The sequence below is a fragment of the Tupaia chinensis genome, unplaced genomic scaffold (genome assembly GCF_000334495.1).
Source record: "Tupaia chinensis unplaced genomic scaffold, TupChi_1.0 Scaffold143894_1, whole genome shotgun sequence".
NCBI lineage: Eukaryota > Metazoa > Chordata > Mammalia > Scandentia > Tupaiidae > Tupaia > Tupaia belangeri.
The window spans coordinates 955-16,357 of NW_006203745.1; the positions used below are offsets into that span (position 1 = coordinate 955).

At 37.4% G+C, this 15,403-nt stretch overlaps 1 pseudogene; it reads left to right on the forward strand.

The window, feature by feature from the left end:
- The first annotated feature begins 11,768 nt into the window (after window positions 1–11,768).
- Window positions 11,769–12,346, forward strand: LOC102495426 (60S ribosomal protein L19 pseudogene; annotated as a pseudogene).
- Window positions 12,347–15,403: the final 3,057 nt, after the last annotated feature.

The following is a 15,403-nucleotide window of genomic DNA, read 5'->3' on the forward strand; positions in this document are numbered from 1 at the left end:
TCCAGTACCGCTCTCTGGATGTGATCGGGTGCCTGCTGACCTGTGTGATAACTGCAATAATCATTGTCACCAAATTTTGTCTGTTTTGTTGGCGAAAATTTACTAGAACACCCAACAAGAAGAAAAAGGCATAGTTATATTTAAGACATGAAGTTACTATGTCTGAAAGATGGGACTCAGCCAATGTAATCCTGCCACTAGTACTTTTAAATCCAAACTTTTTTCAAAAGATTATCTGTTTAAGAAATATGGATATATCATGCCAAGAGGAAAAAACAGCTGGATAAAAATAAAATAAAATTATGTGAGTGTATGTTGAAATTTATTGTAATCCACAGGTTACATATTAAAATTTTTCACTTAGCTTCATTATGATCAAAAGTTGTCGGTAACAACAGATGGCATAATCATTACATTCCTGGAATCCCAGGTAGTCGACCACAATTTAACTCCCAGACCCAGCAGATTAAAACACACTGAGGGCATGTGCATGCGTGACCAAAATCCCCAGTGGAGAATGGAGAAGGGATTGCAGAATGGCCATTCTCCCTAAGGGGGATTTTATCACTTTCTCTCTCTCTCTCTCTCTCAAGTGAATGCACACATCCTATAGCAAAATTCTCTCTCAAAAAAATATAAAAGTTATAAACAGACACTGAAACATTAAGAAGGCTACACATACTATTAATATGGTTTGCAAATACTCAGAATACTTCAACACCCATTTGGTACAAATTTTTCCAGTCTTAACTTTTTCTGAAAAAATAATTCAAAAATTAAGAGTTTTGTACAAAAATCCATTCTTGGGACCAGATGGCATAATGCTTACATTGCTGGACTCCCACATAGTCTACCGCGGTTCCATCCCAGACTTGGTGGCTTAAAACTCATGTGAGGTGCATGCGCATGCATGCCTAAAATCCTGAAAGGAGATTGGAGAAGGGACTGTAGTGGAGCCATCCTCCCTGGGGGTGGAGGTGTTATTACTCACTTTCTGTCTCTCTAACTTTCTATCTCTCCATCTCTCCACAAAGTGCACATGTCCTATAGCAAAATTCTCTCTAAAATAATTCATTAGTTTTAAAACAGACCCATACTTCCATTTGGTTTGGGGATACTGGTAGTACTACGTGGTCATTATTGTGCATCCAGCTTCACACTGTCCTTTCTAAACGACAAGTTACCTGCTTCAGACTCAGTCATTTTTCAATGGAACATATGTGGAATTACTAACGTAATGGCTTCTCACTGTTTCAAAATATAAAATTAAACTATTTAGAGAAGTCTTTGCTTTCATGTATTTGTTCTCTTTTCCTCTTAGCCCTTTTAAAAAGATTGAACTGGTTACTCTCACTCATTAACCTCCTTGATAAATCAGGGATTCATTGATAGGCTGGAATAATACAGACCAGGTATTCTAAAGATACTCATACGGACAAGCAGATCTCATAATGGTTACATCATTGGATATCGCATAGTCAATCGCGATTCGAGTCCTGGACCAGGTGACATAAAACTCACTCTGGGCATGTGTGCGTACATGCCCAAGATCCTAAAAGGAGAATGAAAGAGAAGGGATTGTGACATGGCCTTCCCCCCAAGGGATGATTTCTTGTTTTGTTTGTCTCTCTGGTGAGCACACACACACCCTATAGCAAAAAAATCTCTCTAATAAAAAAAATGATACGTATTAAGTTTTCACCCTTCCCATGCACATGTACACACAGATGTCCACTGCTTTCAAAGGAAACACAGTATCACAGCAACCGTAAGATTAGTCTGTGAAGACAGTTTGCAGTAGTGGTTGTTATTCTTTATAACTATGCTGTAGAAGACCATATTTAAAACTACTTCCTTTCCTCGGGAGCCTATTGTCCTCTTTTCCATAATATTAATATGGAAACATTAAACCTTTGCATGACTGAGAGCAATATATTTATCATTCCTTTTGAACAAAGGCTTATTATGACTGATGAAAATCAGTAGCAATGCAAAGAATACAGATATTACTTAAATTTTATAGAAAGGATGCAAATTAAACCACAGGATTCCACAAGAATTTTCAAAGCTGCACATCAAAGTGATCTTTATGATCAAAGTGGTCTCAGTTGAGAAAAACCTGATTGTTGCTATTTCTAAAAAGATCCTAATCCAAGTCTTACAACATTCTCAAGCTTAGGAAACTAAAATGTTGAAAAAAATAAGTAAAATTTTGATAGAGAAATTCTAGAAAAAGTCCAATAGATAATGTCCAATAAAATTCATCTATTAATTGACACAAATATAGATAGAACTATACTGCTTAGAATAATATGGTATAACCATAGTAAATAATATGGTTATGCCATATTATTTATTACTATTTATTGCTATATTTGAATTACATGACTTTTTATTATTACATGAGCCTGAGTTAATTTTCTAAAGTCTAGCCTCAATTAGTATTTACTAAAAAAAAGGAACAAAGTATTAGTATCCAGTATACAGGAAAATACCTAAATATAACCAACATAAGACAATTTGTAAAATGATCTAATATGCAAATCAATTAAGAATAAGAACCGGCAATTCACACAGACAAATCAAACCAACCTCAGTGATGCACCTGGGAGTGTGCCACTGCACAATCGCAGAAGCCACATGGGAGGCCTGGGTTCAATTTCAGGCTCAGCCTTAATAGTCTGGCATATTGGTACACACCTGTGGACCTAACTGACTGAAAGTCTGGTGCAAGAGGATGGTAACGTGGAGAGGATTACAAGCACATTTGTTCATGGCAGATGTTTTAGGTCAGGAAGGACCATTTTTGAAATCTTTTTTTTTTTAATTTTAGAGAGAATTTTGCTATAGAGTGCTTGTGCTAGCAGGAGAGACAGAGAGATAGTAAGCAAGAAATCACCCCTCAGGTGGATGGCAACACTGCAATCTTCTCTCCTCTCAGGATCTTGGGCACACACACACAAGGGCCAGGAGTGAGTTTGAAGCCACCATGTCCTGGACTCAAACCACGATCAACTATGTGGGAGCCTAGCAACATAACTATTATGCCATCTGCAGGTCCATGATATCTTTCTTTTTTTTTTGGAGAGGTTTTTGCTATAGTGCGCGTGCGCTCGCCAGACAGACAGAGAGAGACAGAGAGACAGAAAGCAAGAAATCACCCCCCAGGGGGGATGGCCACGCTGCAATCCCTTCTCCTCCATTCTCCTCTTGGGATCTTGGGCACACACACACACACTCACCCAGCGTGAGTTTTAAGCCACCGGGTCTGGGACACGAACCGCGGTCGACTACACAGGAGTCCAGCGACATAGCCATTACACTAACTGCTGGTCCCCCATGATATCTTTCTTAAGGAAGTCAACTTCTACCTAACTCCCGATCATCCTTACAACAGCAATTGTTCACATACTTCTATTTGCTGCTTACCAGGTTTGAAAACACACTATGTGTAGGGTTAGCTGGTCTGGTCAGAGGCCATGTGCAAGGGACATTCAGGGGCATGACCTAATAACCCCATCAAAGGAATTTCTGTAGATGCATAATAATAGCAGTAAATTCATTTTATTACAGATAGATTTAACGCTTCGTGTTACCCACATAATTTTTAAGTAGGAAACTTCCTTCATCTCACTTTTTTAAAGAGGGGTGGGAAGAGGACAGTCTGTCACCACATAGGAATCAGTGACCTTTGAAGATGTAATCATACATTTAACCCTAGAATAGGCCCTACTGGATACATCTGGGAGAATTCCATACAAAGATGTGATGGTAGAAGACATTAATCATCTGGTATCTACTGGGTATCAGCTCTGCAACTCTGATGTGATTTTCAATTTGGAATAAAATAAAATTCTGCAGATGGTAAAGGAGAATTATTCCAAAGCTGGAGTCCAGGCAGGGAAAGTACCCATGAAAAAACAAGAAGTGATACCCACACAACATACGAACAGGAGGAACAGAGCTATCAGGTCAATGCAGAATTCTCATACTAAAGAAGGTCCATTTAAAGGGGATGATTTGGTAAGAAGAAAATTTCACTCACAGCTCCACTTTGACTCAGAGTTTATTAACTCAAAAACACTTTGTCAGAAAAAAGAGTGGAAAATCCCTTAGTGACTGCTTACGTCTTAATCCACATAAGAAAAAACAGACAACAGGTATATCATATGAGTGTCACCTATGTTGGAAAGCCTTTAATAATCACTCTTACCTTAAACAACATATGATGACTCACACTGCAGAGAGGCTCTATGAATGTCATCTGCCTGAGTAAACATTTAGTCAGTCTTATAGGTTTACAGTGCATGAGAGAATTCACACCGGACAGAAACCATATAGATGTCATCTATGTGAGAAAGTCTTTAGTAATTAGTACAACCTTAGAAAACATAGATAATTAATAATGGAGAGAAGTCATATGTATGTCATGTGTGTGTGTTAGCCTTTGTTCAGTCAATCCTTTATCCTTAGATAGCATGAGAGAATACCCAGTAGAGAGATATCGTACAAATGCCATATGTGTGGGAAAATTTTCAGTCAACCTTTTTCCATTGGACAACAGGAGAAAAGATACACTGGAGAGAGACCATATGAAAGTCATCTTTGTGAAAAAGTCTTCGGAAGATTTTCTTACCTTACACACCATGGCAGAATCCATTCTGGAGGAAAACAATATGAATATTGTCTGTGTGAGAAAACCTTCAGCAAGTCTGTTTCCCTAAGACAACATGATAAGACACATACATGAATGATAAATAAGTTGATATTTGCTCACTTATGATGACATGATAATGTAAATGATAATGTAATAAATTTAGAAGAGTCTTCAACCATATATTTAAACTTTGACACAACTGAGGAGATACACACTGAAAAAAACAACCTTTAGAATCAATGTGAAAGAGTCTGCATGATTGTCATATTCAAAACACATTAAATCACATGAAAAATAATCTATATGTATAAATTGTATGTGACAACTTGTCAGTCAGTGATCTGTCATAGATGCTATGAGATAATTTTCCTGTAATATTGGGTTGTTGGAAAAATCATGAAGTATTTTTGCATTAAAAACATACAAAAATACATCATGACTTTTCTGACAACCTATAAAATGAATGTAGAATTCTTCTATAAGAGCTCTCAGTTTTAAACACATTAGAGGACTGGTGAGAGAAAGATGTCAAGGAAGGATCCCTGTGTCTACAATCAATGTGAGGACACCTCCATCTATAATTTTCCTTGGGAGAACTCACCAGTCTCTAACAACTCTAAACTTTCAGCCAAGCACCAAACTTCCTGTACATACACATAAAACACATACACACACACAAAAAATTCAGTGAATAAGTAGCTGTTAGAAGAAAATAAGAGGATACAACTTACTATTAAGATATACCAAATAGAGAACAGCCCTTCTTCAAGAGACAGACAGCTCCATGGCTCCTGTGATCTAGCCATTTGGGGAGAAAGGAAGATGTCCCACTGATAACTGGGCCTCCAGCATCCCAAACTCGTGTGATTGAACTTCTAAGTTTGGGAAGAAACCGATCATCCACCAGATGACTAGAAATCGCTGCAGGACCACAAGAAATATGGGGAAGCAGGAAAATACCTCTCCCACAAGGGAAAAGGATAGCTCCTCTTTATCCACACACAGTTCAATGGAAATCATGGAAATGTCTGATAAAGAATTCAGAACATTCATAATGGCAAAGCTAACAGAGATGGAAGAGAAGAGAGACAAGGAACTGCTGAAGAGGAAGGAGAAAGGAATTGACTCAAGAGGGCTTTACATCCCTGGGTTATTTTTCTAAGTGGCAGATTCTCCTGGGCCCCATGCCAGCCTCCTGAATCAAAAATGTTCAGCATGTTGCTTGCTGCACTTTAGCTTCCAGTCCTGGAAGATACTTTGAACGGTAAGGTTTGAGAAGCTCTGCTGTGGCAAATGGGAACATTCACGGATTTGAGTGACACAATTTTTGAAATGATGAGATGTTTTAGGAGCGTTGACTAAAAGTAGTACCCACCTACTGCTTTCACGGGTTACAACAATAGGCCAGACAAAAGATGGGGACATCCCAAATAGACAGTGGAATTTTCATGCAGTGCTTTTTATTGAACTTGAAATTCTATAGATAAATTGAAGAATTACTTGAGATTATTTAGATCAGCATAATTCTCAGAGTACCGTCCACATTCTAACTGAAGCAGTTCAGCTGTTAATTTCAAATTCAACCTGTCTAAGGGTAGTGAGCCATTTTTTATATCAAGCTTGAAAATTGCCCTTACAATTAAAAATGCTTTAGCTATATCTCAAATCATAAGGCAAAATGACTGCATCTTACTTACTAATCAAGACTTCAACATTTTCCTTTTTTTTTTTTTAACAGCTCTTAATAATAATGAAATCTTAGTAGTGACTTAAGAATTACCTCTTCTCAGCACTAGCTGGGTCAAACTCCTCTAATCTGGTTGAAGGAAAAAAATTCTAAATACTTGATTAACCTTATGCCACAGAAGGCCACAGAGTGGCCTGGGAAGAGCAAAAATTAGGAACAGATAAATATCTTTATTTGATCTAAACTTGAAACTAATGCTTTAACATTTGCAGGCTTCTAATAATGTAAGGATCTCAACAAGGAATATAGAATTTATATCCTTTAGGAATGAGACTTTACTGCTAAGTAAATAGGTATAATAGGTATAAATCACCTTAAATTGGCTACTGTATCAAGGGACACACAGTTGCCTGCTTACTCTATGCTACTTTGAAAAATAAAGTTTGAAACTAAATTCTCAGGCCAAAGAGCCAGATGACGAAAAACAAATGCTAAGATAACAACAATGTTTACCAGGAAAAAAAAAATAAAAAAACTAACATGAAGCAAAGTTGAATAAGCAAAAAATACTTCTCCCAAAAAAGAGCTGACATCAACAATACTATTAACACAGCAAAGCTCAACCATGGTTGGGAACCATGTTATAAAAGGACACCACTTTCCCTATTTAAAAGATAATGTTACCAAGTTCTGGGAAAGTCCAAGTACCTAACTTCTGTACCCCCTTTCCAAAAAACTAATAAGCAATGAACTGAGTGTACAGTAGATTATCAATAAACACAAGTCGACATTGGCAGCGATAATTTAATGAATATCAAACATGTTAATTTTAACTTCAGAAATATGCTCTCTACTCATTCCTATAAAAGTATGTATAAATTCAAATACAATCGTAAGTATGTAACTCAAATGTCAGTTATATAAACAAAGGATTATAATTTTGAGCCACACTATTTACTAGATAATATTACTTGGCTATTAGCAATAAACATTTTGAGTTCTCGGAAAAAAAAAAAGATATACCAAATATGAGAGAAATAATTTAATGATCAGTCATGAGAATTCCTTTTATTCAAAGAGCAACACTTTGGCTATGTGTGAGCATTTGCCCGGACAAAACATGTTCAGTGTCACGAATGAAGGACAAGTTTCAATGATGATTATGTCCATACTCAACACTAATGTTCGTTTCTTGAGAAGATACCAATTCTAAACTCACTGTTTAGACATCACTCCAAGCCCAAGCAAGATTCTCAATGCAGTCATAGATGTTTTCATCTTTCCAGAATTGCATCACTTTCTTCTCAGTGTCTTCCTCAGTTGCAACAATAACCTGGACAAAGGTCCTCCTGAGTTAGAAAGACATAAAAGCTATGTTAACTCTTGAATCCTTTGGTTGGACCAAAGAGGTGGTCTTTGGAGAGAGAAACACCATCTGATGTTGGAATGAAAATCACCAATAAATGGAGAATGTATAAGAGCACTAGCAATAAGTGAATTTTTTTTTTTTTTGGAGAGGTTTTTGCTCTAAGGCGTGTGTGCTCACCAGACAGACAGAGAGATAGATAGCAAGAAATCACCCCCCAAGGGAGATGGCCATGCTGCAATCCCTTCTTCTCCATTTTCCTCTCTGGATCTTGGACACACACGCACATGCGCCTGGTGTGAGCTTAAGCCACCGGATCCAGGACTCAAACCGCAGTCAGCTACATGGAAGTCCAGTTACATAGCCATTTCACTAACTGCTGGTCCCAATAAGTGAAATCATGAAAGTTATGTTACTCTCAAAACAGTTCATCTTCATTTCTCTAGCATAGTAATTCTCAGCGTAGCCATTACTGAGGGCCTCTTGGAAGACAAACTTGGTTGTCCATGATCTCTTATTCCTACTCTAGTACACTGGCAGGGTGTGCTTATTGATATGCTTGAGGCCTCTGGGTTCCCTCTGTACCAGATCATAAAGGATTTCATCAATGTGTAGCCTGCTATATTGCCCCCAAACAAAACAGTTTTTCTGTCTTTAAAAGTCATGAAAGTTGGTATATTAACTTGGTCCCTTTATGAATTAAAGTCCTTTCAGGCATTGGTTTTCCAGAAAGGGGTGATTTCATCTGTATTGAAAATTAGTTCTAGCAGGCTGATTCCTCCACACTCAGCTTATCTAGGGTTTACAAAAATTCTCCAGCTGCCTTCACATCAACACTCCCAAATTCTTCACTTACTTTCACATTATATAATGAATAATGATTTTGAATTGTATAAACCACACAGAACTAGAAGTATATTCAACAACATAGTCAGGTCCAGTCATTTCTTTCAAAGTTGCAGACAAATATTTTGCTTTCACTAAGATGATCATAGTACTGAGAAGAGTACACTTCTGTGTTGGATCTTCAGTGTGGATCTTTAGAAATTTCTCTATTACTGATAAGAGTCCTTACAGAATATTTAGTCTTCTGGCCTTCAGTAAAACAGACCCTTCAACATTTTTCATTGCTTTTTCTCTTGCTCTTCAAGATCATATCTATGGTGTAACTGGACATACCTGACTGACAAGCAAAAAACATGACTAATTTTCCACCTGCATTGTACTTAATCATTTTTTATTATATTTTCTGATCAGTCATTTTATTTGGCCTCTTGCTGGTAATATTAGTAGTGAATTATGTGTGATTTGGATTTATGACAAACGAAACACACAAGATTAATCCAGCATGAGAGAACACCATGTAATCAAGAGATTCAGTAAGCATAAGATTTATGAGATGGTTGACGTCATAAAATAACATTCTATTTTAAAGTTAGTGGGGTTTTTGTAAGTAGAAGGAGTACACTCTGAAATAATCACAAAAGTTATTGTGTGAAAAGTCTTTTAAAATTCATACAAAATGCATATTATCAGAAAACTTCATGGATTGCAAATGTTTACCACCAAAGTAAATTTATATTTTAATTACATGTTTTGATAAACTATTTGAATTCCTTTCATACAATAAATACATAAACTGGTGTTTTAGTCATTTATTATCATTATCAAGTATTGTGTACTATATATAATTGTATGTGCTATGCTGTCATATGGTTGTCATCACAGCAGGTTTCTTTACACCAGCTTCTCTGACACATCAGGAATGCATCACACTAAGATTTACAAGGGCTGGGACCAGCAGGTAGTGCAATGGTTATGTCCCTGAGCTACCACATCCCTGACCACGGTTCAAGTTCCAGACCCAGGGAGCAGACAGGTGATGTGGTGATTAAGAGGTTGGACACCCACATGGCTGACCATGGTTCAAGTCCCAACCGGACAGCTTGCTTTCTTGTTTACCCTCTCTCTCTGTCTCTGTCCCTCTCTGCTCAAATTGAAAAGTACTACTGATATTAAATAAAATGAAATGATTAAAAATAAAAGAAATCCCAGACCCAGTTGCTTGAAACTCATGCTGGGCGTGTGTGTGAGTGCCCAAAATGCTGAGAGAAGAATAAGGGGAAGGGATGTGGTGTGGCCATACTTCCGAAAGGTGTTTTCTCTCTTTATGCCTCTCTGGAAAGGGCATACACCCTATAGAAAAAAGTCTAAAAAGAAAAAAATAAAAATATTTACAAGGACTACAACATCAAGAGGCAATAGGAATGTTTACACTTCATTATCAATTTATGAGAACACCATCATATATTCTGTTCACTCCTGACAGAAACATCATTATGCAGCCATGATTGAAAACATGTGTGTGTGTGTGTATACACACACATACATGAATATGTGTATATAAGGGTAATTTAAAGATTACTTAGTTTTGAATGAATAAATGTATACCTGTACACTTAAGATACATCTTAAACTTTCCTATTGCATCTTTATCATCTTTCACGGTAAGAAAAGATGTTTTCAGCACAAAGAAATTGTCTCCACATATTGTCCTAACACGCAGCATATACAAAAACCATTCATTCAAGAAAAGCTACTATGACTTGATTAAAAAACAGTGAGAGTTTATTGAATTTCAGTCACAGCCTGCTAACATCTCACTTACATGGTATAACAGTAATTTCACCACACAGAGGTACAGGCAGGGAAATACAAACCTTGAAATGAATTCAAAAAGAAGTAGAAGACCCTCCTCTGGCCCATCAACCAGCAATAAGCCAAAATCCATGTGCATCTGACATGGGCCTAGCCCTGCCTCTTTAATCAGAAAGCCTCGGCCCCAAAACTCTTCTTCCGACCCAACACCCAGTAAAAAGCCAGAATCCCCGTGCATTTGAGGTGGGACTAGCCCTAACCCTAGAAAGGCTCTGCCTCAAACCTCTTCTTCTGGCCCAATACCCAGCTGAAAAGCCAGAATCCCTGTGCATCTGAGGTGGGGCTAGCCCTGCCCCTTTAACTGGAAAGCCTCTGCACAAAACCTCTACCTTCAGCCTAACACCCAGCGAAAAGCCAGGTAGAGGATAGAGTGGTTGCTGTATTCCTTCTGTCTCTGTCTCTGTCGTTCCCTCACCTCCTTCTCTCTCATAAGTTTTCACATATATATATATATATATTTAAATCTGTAAGTACTGTCTCTTGTCTCTGACCTCTCCTTTCCCTTGCTAATTTCAGAAATCATGTGCTTCTGAGGTGAGTTTAGCCTTGTCCCTTTCAAATGGTATGCTAGTACGCCACATGGTTCTCATTTTTTACCTTTTTTAAAAAATAATTTTGTTCCCTTTTCATTGTTTTATCTTTGTTTTGCTTTGTTTTGTGTTTTTCCCTTGTTTCCTTTCTTTTATCTGACTTGCTACCTTGCTTCTCACCTTCTGAACACTGAACACCTAGGCAGGTCTAGGTGCACAGTAGCAAAACATCTGAATACTTTAAATCATGGGACTCAGCCCTAGTGTACCTATTCTCTTATAACTTTGAGGTCTTTGTAATATCCAGTTCCATTGACAAAACTTCAGGTTGCTGGTGAGGATCAGGAAAATGGAACTGCAGAAATATTGCCAGCCATCTCCTTAAGCACACCTCTACCACTCAGAATTAATTCCAAGAAGGTAGGAAGTGATGTGTAATCCATCAGATGACCAGAAACCACCACTGCAGAGGCATAAGAAATAATGAAAATCAAGAAAATATCTCTCCCCAAAAACGAAATAACAGCCCTTCATAATCCACAGACAGTACAGCGGAACTCTTGGTAATGTCAGATAAAGAATTTAGGATATTAATAGTGACAAAGCTAACAGTGATGCAAGAGAAGAGACAAAGAACTCCAAAAAATGCAGGAGAAAAGAGAAAACTAGTTCAAGGAGGTGAGGAAGTTCTCCCACAGTCTGAAAGAGGAAATACACATCATAAAACAAGAATAAAACGGAACTGTTAGAGATGAAGTCTGTAATACAGGAAATCAAAACTTCCCTTGAAAGTATTGCACAGCAATAGGTATGCTCAGGCTTCAGAAGAGGCTTGCCTCTAGTGTCCTCCACTGTGGCAAACAGAAGGTCTGGTTGGACTCCAATGAGACCAATGAAATTGCCAATGCCAACTCCTGTCAGGAGATCTGGAAGCTGAACAAGAATAAGTTGATCATCTGCAAGCCTGTGACTGTCCATTCCCGGGCTCCATGCCAGAAAAACACCTTGGCCCGCCGGAAGGGTAGGCATATGGGCATAGGTAAGCAAAAGGGTACGGCCAATGCTAGAATGCCAGAGAAAGTGACCTGGATGAGGAGAAAGATGATCCTGTGATGGCTGCTCAGAAGATACCGGGAGTCTAAGATTGACCGCCACATGTATCACAGCCTGTACCTGAAGGTGAAGGAATGTCTTCAAGAACAAGCGGATTCTCATGGAACACATCCACAAGCTGAAAGCAGACAAGGTCTGCAACAAGCTTGTAGCAGACCAGGCTGAGGCCCGCAGGTCTAAGATAAAGGAAGTTCATAAACCGTGAAGAGTGCCTCCAGGCCAAGAAGGAAGAGCTCATCAAGACTCTATCCAAGGACAAAGAGACCAAGAATTAAAGCTCCCCATCTCTTGTCTGTACATAGTGGCATTGGCAGTTGCTCAGATAATTATTTAAATAAAATAAGCCTTTATCTGCTTGTCAAAAAAAAAAGTATTAAAAGTAGAATAGATCATGCAGAAGATTGACTCTAAGATGTACAAGATAAAAACGCTGACCTAGAAAAATTTACTAAAAAGACTGAGAAAATAACCACAAAAAAATGAGAAGAATATACAAGTAATACTAGATACCATTAGATACCCAAACATCCAGATAATCAGTATCCAAGAAGGTGAAGAAACTAATCAGGGCATTGACAATCTATTCCATGAAATCCTGGACCTAGAGGGGCATTCAAATATCCAGACCCAAGAAACACAAAGGACCCCACATAGAATCAAACCAAGAAGATCCTTTCAAAGGCACAACATAGCCAGATTAATCAAAACCACAGCCAGAGACAAGACACTAAAATTAGCAGGAGAAAAACATCAAGTTACTTTCAAAGGATATGTAATCAGACTAACATTGGACCTCTCATCAGAAATAATGCCAGCAAAGAAAGAATGGGAAAATATATTCAAAAGTTAAGTGAAAAACAGTTTCAACTAAAAATACTATATCTGGCAAGATTATCCTTCATATGGGAAGAAAAGACAAAAACATTCTCAGATAAACAAAACCTGGAAGAATTTACCAACACCAGACCACCTCTTCAGGAAGTTCTAAAGGGAGTAATATACTAGGAAAACTGAGACAGACAAATAAGAAAATAAAAAATGACCACTAAAAAGGCCTAATTAATGGTAAGGACAAGTTCTGAAATATCAATAATAATGTTGAAGGTTAATGGAAACTGTGGTCAGATCACAGTAACACTGCAAATTCAACAAAAGAGAGATTACACTAGACTGATCTGGTGAGATAGAAATTCATGACTTTTTTCTAAAACATTACTGAGGGACCAGCAGTTAGCATAATGGCTACATCACTGGACTCCAATGTAGTCGACCACGGTTTGAGTCCCAGACCCGGCAGCTTAAACTCACACCAGGTGCGTGTGTGTGCATGCTCAAGATCCCGAGAGGAGAATGGAGAAGGGATTGTGGCGTGGCCATCCTGTCTCTGTCTTTCTGGCAAGCACATGGACCCTATAGCAAAAACGTCTCCAAATAAATAAATAAATAAAACTTTACTGATTTTCTTCTATGCTTTGTCTTTCAGATTTAAGAATTTTTGCTTCCTTTTGAGTTATTGGGTTCAGCAATTTGTTTTAAAAAAAAATTTTTTTTAATTGAAGCATAAACTTCTCACCCTTCCTGACAAGTATACAATTGGAAAATATTTGTGAGCATTCTTATTTTGTGACAGAGTGGTTATTTGCATAAGTTCAGTAAGACAATAATATCTGTTGTTTGAGTCAGAAATTGAATTTTTATGGGGTTTTGTGCAAATAACAGACCAAATTGAGATTAACCCTTTTTTTGAAAATAAGCTAAGTTTTACCTCTCTTTAGTAAAAGGGGGATTAGAGAGAACAAAGACAAATGTTTCAGAAGAAAAGTACAGTGCACTTGTCATTAGACTCTAGCTTTGTCATATTTTAAGATCTTTTTGTAAATCAATAAAATGTGAAAAAAAATGTTCAGTATGGAAGGAAGGGAGGGGAAAGGAGAAGGGAAAAAAAAAACAGGTAAAAGCATGCCTAATTGACAAAAAAAGAGAAGCTATTTGCTAATGTATATAGTTATATCCTTGTCTTGACTGACATGCATGGTATTTGTGTTGGAAAAAGTAATGTATACTATAAAGACATGTGAGTAAATGAAAATAATTTTTTTAAAAAACAAAAAATTAAAAAACACACACACACACATAGAAAACCTAAATAGGGGAACCTACATATGGTGTAATGGCTACGTATTTGGATTCCCATGTAGTTGATCACGGTTCAAGTCCTGGACCCAGTGGCTTAAACTCACACCAGGTGCATGTGCATGTGTGCCCAAGATCCTGAAAGGAGAATGGAGGAGGAGGATTGTGGCGTGGTCATTCCAAACCTAGGTGTGTGATTTCTTACTTTCTGTCTCTCTCTCTCTCTCTCTCTCTCTCTCTTTCTGGTAAGAGCACATCATAGCAAAAACCTTTCCAAAAAAAAAAAAAAAAGAAAGAAAGAACAAACACATGACAGGCTAGCAGTGACAAAGAGATTTAATTAGTGTTCAAAAACCACAAAGAAAAGCACGGGTTTTTCTTCACTGTAGAGGATGAACTGATAGATGGCTTCACTGTTGAATTCATCCAAGTATATGCAAAAGAATTAATATTTAGAATATATTTGTAAACTTTGCCTCAGACATATAACTGACTGGTAACCAGAATATACAAGGATCTCAAGAGGCTTACTCCCCCTGAAAAATATCAACCCAATTAAAAGATGGGCAAATGAACTAAAGAGACAACTTTCTAAGACTTACAACCAACCAAAAAGCATTAAAAAGAATGTCCAACATCCCTTATCATAAGGAAGATGCAAATGAAAACCACAATTAAATACCATCTAACCCCAGTCGGAATGGCTAAGATTACAAAAATAGACAATGATAAGTGTTGACAAAGCTGTGGTAAAAGGGAACTCTCCTATACTGTTGCTGAGAATGTAAATTAGTCCAGGCACTGTGGAGAACAATATAGAGGTTCTTCAAAGCCTTACTACGAATAGAACTACCATATGATTCTGCAATTTTACTCCTGAAAATCTACCCAAAGAATAGGGAAATGCTCAAATTGAAACGTGCTTACATATCCATGTTTACTGTGGCATTATTCACAATTCCTAAGACATAGAACCAATCCAAATGTACACAAACAGATGAATGGATTGAGAAAGTATGGAATTATGGAATTCTAAATTATGGAATACTATACATTCTGGAATACTACTCAGCAATAAAAACAACCAGATCTTGGCATTTGATAGAAAGTGAATAAATACTAAAGATTTACTACTGAATGTAGCAAGCCAGACTATGAAAGAGAAACATTGTATGTCCCTACTTTTATATATATATAAA